Consider the following 6,000-nt stretch of genomic DNA (forward strand, 5'->3'; position numbering starts at 1 on the left):
TACAGTCACTGTGGGGACGACGTCATCAATGCACTTATTGATGAAGCCAGCGACTGATGTGGCGTACTCCTCAATGCTATCGGAAGAATCCCGGAACATATTTCAGTCCTGTAGCTTAGCATCTGCTTCATCTGACCACTTTTTCATTGGCAGAGTCATTGGTGCTTCCTGCTTTAATTTTAGCTTGTATGCGGGAATCAGGAGGATATAATTATGGTCAGGTTTGCCAAACGGAGGACGACTGAGAGCTTTGTACGTGTGTCTGTGTGTGGAGTAAAGGTGGTCTAGAGTTTTTTCCCTCTGGTTGCACATTTAACATGCTGGTGGAAATGAGGTAAAACGAATTTAAGTTTCCCTGCATTAAAGTCCCTGGCCACTAGGAGCGCTGCCTCTGGATGAGCGTTTTCCTGTTTGCTTATGGCGGTATACAGCTCATTGAGTGCCAGCATCAATCTGTTGTGGTATGTAGACAGCTATGAAAAATACAGATGAAAACTCGAGACTTCATTAGAAATCAAATATAATTAGATCGCCACCCTTTGTCTTACCGGAGACTGCTGTTCTATCATGCAGATACAGTGTAAAATCCACCAGCTGTAGGTTGTTCATGTCGTCGTTCAGCCACGACTCGGTGAAACATAAGATATCCGTTTTTTAATGTCCCGTTGGTAGCTTAATCTTGCTCGTAGGTCATCGATTTTATTTTCTAATGTTTGCCAATAGAATGGATGGCAGTGGGGTTTGACTTGCTCACCTACGAATTCTCTGAAGGCAGCCCGACCTCCGCCCCCTTTTTCTCCGTCTTCTCTTCACACAAATAACTGGGATTTGGGCCTGTTATCGGGAAAGCAACATATCCTTCACGTCGGACTCATCGGACTTGTTAAAGGAAGAACTTTCTATCAGTTTGTGGCGAGTAATCGCTATTCTGATGCCCAGAAGTTATTTTTGGCCATAAGAGACGTTAAGTACAATATAAGTTAAAAACAACGCAAAAAAACTAACTGTAACAATGTGCACTGAGAGTCGGTAAGCAAGTTCAGGGAGTGAGTGTTTTAATAAAATAAACGGAACATAATACAAAACAAGAAACAATAACAGCACACATACATGAAACTGAAACAGAAACAATATACACTTGAAGTCGGAAGTTTACATACACCTCAGGCAAATACATGTAAACTCAGTTTTTCACAATTCCTGACATTTATTCCTAGTAAAAATTCCCTGTCTTAGGTCAGTTAGGATCACCACTTTATTTTAAGAATGTGAAATGTCAATAATAGTTGAGAATGATTAATTTCAGCTTTTCTTTCATCACATTCCTAGTGGGTCAGAAGTTTACATACACCCAATTAGTATTTGGTAGCATTGCCTTAAAATTATTTGACCTGGGTCAAATGTTTCGGGTAGCCTTCCACAAGCTTCCCACAATAAGTTGGATGAATTTTGTCACATTCCTCCTGACAGAGCTGGTGTAACTGAGTCATGTTTGTAGGCCTCCTTGCTCGCACACACTTTTTCAGCTCTGCCCACACATTTTCTATAGGATTGAGGTCAGGGCTTTGTGATGGCCACTCCAATACCTTGACTTTGTTGTCCTTAAGCCATTTTGCCACAACTTTGGAAGTATGCTTGGGGTCAATGTCCATTTGGAAGACTCATTGGCAACCATGCTTTAACTTCCTGACTGATGTCTTGAGATGTTGCTTCAATATATCCACATAATTTTACTTCCTCATGATGCCATCTATTTTGTGAAGTGCACCTGCAGCAAAGCACCCCCACAACATGATGCTGCCACCCCCTGTGCTTCACGGTTGGGACGGTGTTCTTTGGCTTGCAAGCCTCCCCCTTTTTCCTCCAAACATAACGATGGTCATTATGGCCAAACAGTTCTATTTTTGATTCTTGTTTCATCAGACCAGAGGACATTTCTCCAAAAAGTACAATATTTGTCCCCATGTGCAGTTGCAAACCGTAGTCTGGCTTTTTTATGGCGGTTTTGGAACAGTGGCTTCTTCCTATCTGAGCGGCCTTTCAAGTTATGTCGATATAGGACTTGTTTTACTGTGGATATAGATACTTTTGTACCTGTTTCCTCCTGTTTCCTCCAGCATCTTCACAAGGTCCTTTGCTGTTGTTCTGGAATTGATTTGCACTTTTCGCACCAAAATACATTCATCTCTAGGAGACAGAACCCATCTCCTTCCTGAGTGGTATGACTGCTGCATGGTCCCATGGTGTTTATAATTGTGTGCTATTGTTTGTACAGATGAACGTGGTACCTTCAGGCATTTGGAAATTGCTCCCAAGGATGAACCAGACTTGTGGAGGTCTACAAGTTTTTTCTGAGGTCTTGGCTGATTTCTTTTTATTTTCCTATGATGTCAAGCAAAGAGGCACTGAGTTTGAAGGTAGGCCTGGAAATACATCCACAGGTACACCTCCAATTGACTCAAATTATGTCAATTAGCCTATCAGAAGCTTCTACAGCCATGATTTCATTTTCTGGAATTTTCCAAGCTATTTAAAGGCACAGTCAACTTAGTGTATGTAAACTTCTGACACACTGGAATTGTGATATAGTGAATTATAAGTGAAATAATCTGTCTGTAAACAATTGTTGAAAAAATGACTTGTGTCATGGACAAAGTAGATATCCTAACCAAGTTGCCAAAACTATAGTTTGTTAACAAGAAATTTGTGGAGTGTTTGAAAAAATAGTTTTAATGACTCCAACCTAAGTGTATGTAAACTTCCGATTTCAACTGTATATATAGGGAAGGTAATCAGGGAAGTGATGGAGTACAGGTGAGTCTGGTCCCGTGTGGCTCAGTTGGTAGAGCATGGCGCTTGCAACGCCAGGGTTGTGGGTTCGTTTCCCACGGGGGGCCAGTACAAAAAAGTATGAATGTATGTACTTGTAAGTTGCTCTGGGTAAGAGCGTCTGCTAAATGACTTAAATGTAAATGTAAATGTAATGATGCGCAGGTGCGCGTAACGATGGTGACTGATGTGCGCCATAACGAGCAGCCTGGTGACCTAGAGGCCAGAGAGGGAGCACACGTGACAGTACCCCCTCCTTGACATGTTACTCCAGCCGCAGGACGCCGACCAAAATGACGATCCCGTGGATCAGGAGCGGACCAGTCACATCTGCTGATGCACAGGCACCTGTCAGTCTGGCTGAGACGTGGGAGCATGGCAACCTAGAGTGCCGGAGAGAGCATACGTGCTGGTACCCTCTCCCCGGCGCGTTCAGCTCCAGCCGCAGGACGCCAACCACTGACGAGCCGGTGGAAGCAGCGGAGCCTGGCGATCCGGTGACGATGGTGACTGATGTGCGCCATAATGAGCAGCCTGGTGACCTAGAGGCCAGAAAGGGAGCACACGTGACACGAACTAAATAACACAGTTGGTTAGGAGCACATAAAACGTCAGCCATCCTCTCCGGCACCATTCTACTATTTTAGCTTTTTAGGTTTATTAAAACCCAGCAGTTCCCCTTCCACCGACCAGGGGAGTTCTATGGAAAGCCCACTCACAAATCAATACAAACATCATATATGTGTGGAAGCAGACAGGAGAGAAAAAGGCCCAGCTCGCTGAACTTTGAAATGACTCACATGCCAACAGAATGTTTCGGAGCCTGATAATGTGGTAGACTCTTAAGTGAGACAGGGGAGGGAATTCAGCCACTGTTTTACAGCAAGCCAGGGCGAGATGTTACATAACATTATGGTAATTTTGAGCTCCAACTGAGATATACTCAGCTAGTGTTAGCCTTTATGGCAGAACAATGGGTTTAATTTGAAATGCACTGCACCCTGCATAGCTAATGAGCATTCAAGCCAAACATAAATTACTTGAAAAAATGGACCAAGTTGAAGCTCACACCTCATATCTTTAAAAATGGCACAAATGCAGGAAAATAGAAAAGGCCCCGCATAAATCCTTAAGGAGCAGACATTTGATACAGACATTTGAACAGACATTTGATAATGTAGCTCCTCAAACAATTATTGCAGAAGACTTTGTCAAAATTCCCCTGTTGTGGAGAGGTTAGCCCCACTACCCAGCATCCTCTGCTCTCACACAGCTGCACAGGAGGAGCCCTTGCAGGAACCAATTAAGAGACAGGGTCCTCTACCGTCTCAGAGTGCACTGAGCATTCACAGCTCATCTAAAACACCTGATGAGAGAGAGAAAGAGAGAGAAAGGTAAACCCCTTACCATCAGCATAATCCCTCCATCAGGGAGGAATAACACATCCCATCTTTCTGTCTTAGCAACCAAGGAACAGCTGCTAGTTAAAACTGATTACATTCATTCTGTAACTTTACAGATGAGCATTTCCATAGAAAAGGACCCATGAGCACCAACATGGGAAGTTCATACGAGCATATCAAATTGGGTGTCAAATGAAAGCTAAGTCTACATTTTTCAACCATTTTCCATCAATTACTTTTTGGCATAAGTAAAGACTGATTTCAGGATAAACAGATGGAAAAGAGGTCTTAGACATCTACCAGAAAAAGTCTTAAAACGTATCAGAAATACGTCAAAATAAAATAATGTTGACATAAAGACCCCTGCCAACTAATATTCATGCTTATATTTAGTTTTGGAGAAACTTTTTACCTTCTGTAAGTTTAAGAAATATTGCCTTGTGCCTTGTAATTCTGTTACCAAAAACAAACATATCTTTAAGATATTTTCAAATTTCTCTCCCTCATGAGGAGGAAGGATAATGAAAGTTCACAGAAGTAACAAGTAATGGTAGACCTACCAATTAGTTCTAATAATTTTACTGATGTCAATTTTGTTTATGAATTATTAATTGATTACATTTTTTAAATTTAACTATGCAAGTCAGTAAAGAACAAATTCTTATTTTCAATGATGGCCTAGGAACAGTGGGTTAACTGCCTTGTTCAGGAGCAGAACGACAGATTTGTACCTTTTTCCAACGCTCTAAGCACTAGACTAACTGCCGCTGTTAATGGATTCACCAACAAATCTGTAACGGAATTACTGCAAATGAATTGGCTACAATGGGAAATCATAGTTGGGTCCTCTGGCCTCTCGCTCTCTCTCTGCATCTCTGCGCCTCTCGCTCTCTCTCTGCATCTCTGCGCCTCTCGCTCTCTCTCTGCATCTCTGACCCTCTCGCTCTCTCTCTGCACCTCTGCGCCTCTCGCTCTCTCTCTGCACCTCTGCTCCTCTCGCTCTCTCTCTGCACCTCTGCGCCTCTCGCTCTCTCTCTCTGCGTCTCTGCGCCTCTCGCTCTCTCTCTCTGCGTCTCTGCGCCTCTCGCTCTCTCTTTCTGCGTCTCTGCGCCTCTCGCTCTCTCTCTCTGCGTCTCTGCGCCTCTCGCTCTCTCTCTGCGCCTCTCGCTCTCTCTCTGCGTCTCTGCGCCTCTCGCTCTCTCTCTGCGTCTCTGCGCCTCTCGCTCTCTCTCTGCGTCTCTGCGCCTCTCGCTCTCTCTCTGCGCCTCTCTCTCTCTGCGTCTCTCTCTCTCTCTCTCTCTGCGTCTCTCTCTCTCTCTGCGTCTCTCTCTCTCTCTCTGCGTCTCTCTCTCTCTCTCTCTCTCTCTCTCTCTCTCTCTCTCTCTCTCTCTCTCTCTCTCTCTCTCTCTCTCTCTCTCTCTCTCTCTGGACGTTGAAAAGTAGCTGAAATTTGGTCAGTCCACTCTGGCCTCGATGTTAAAGTCCACAGACTGGACCAAATCTGAAGCTATTATAGACATGTTTGGATAGTACAGTTAGTGCTTGGATAGTACAGTAATTTTTTAAATTACTAATTGACCGACGTCAGTTTAATTATTTGAATTCCATTTCATATTTTTTTTTCTGTGAACTCAATGGTCAGTTTCTGTAGAGATAAATCAGATCAAACCCTGTGCGATGTAGTAGAGAGTTGTAGTTTACAACAGGCCAATATTCTACATATTTGGTAATTAACTACAATTTGGTCCGGTCTATGCGGAGCAGACAT

This window comes from Salvelinus fontinalis, chromosome 2, assembly GCF_029448725.1.
Source record: "Salvelinus fontinalis isolate EN_2023a chromosome 2, ASM2944872v1, whole genome shotgun sequence".
Lineage (NCBI taxonomy): Eukaryota > Metazoa > Chordata > Actinopteri > Salmoniformes > Salmonidae > Salvelinus > Salvelinus fontinalis.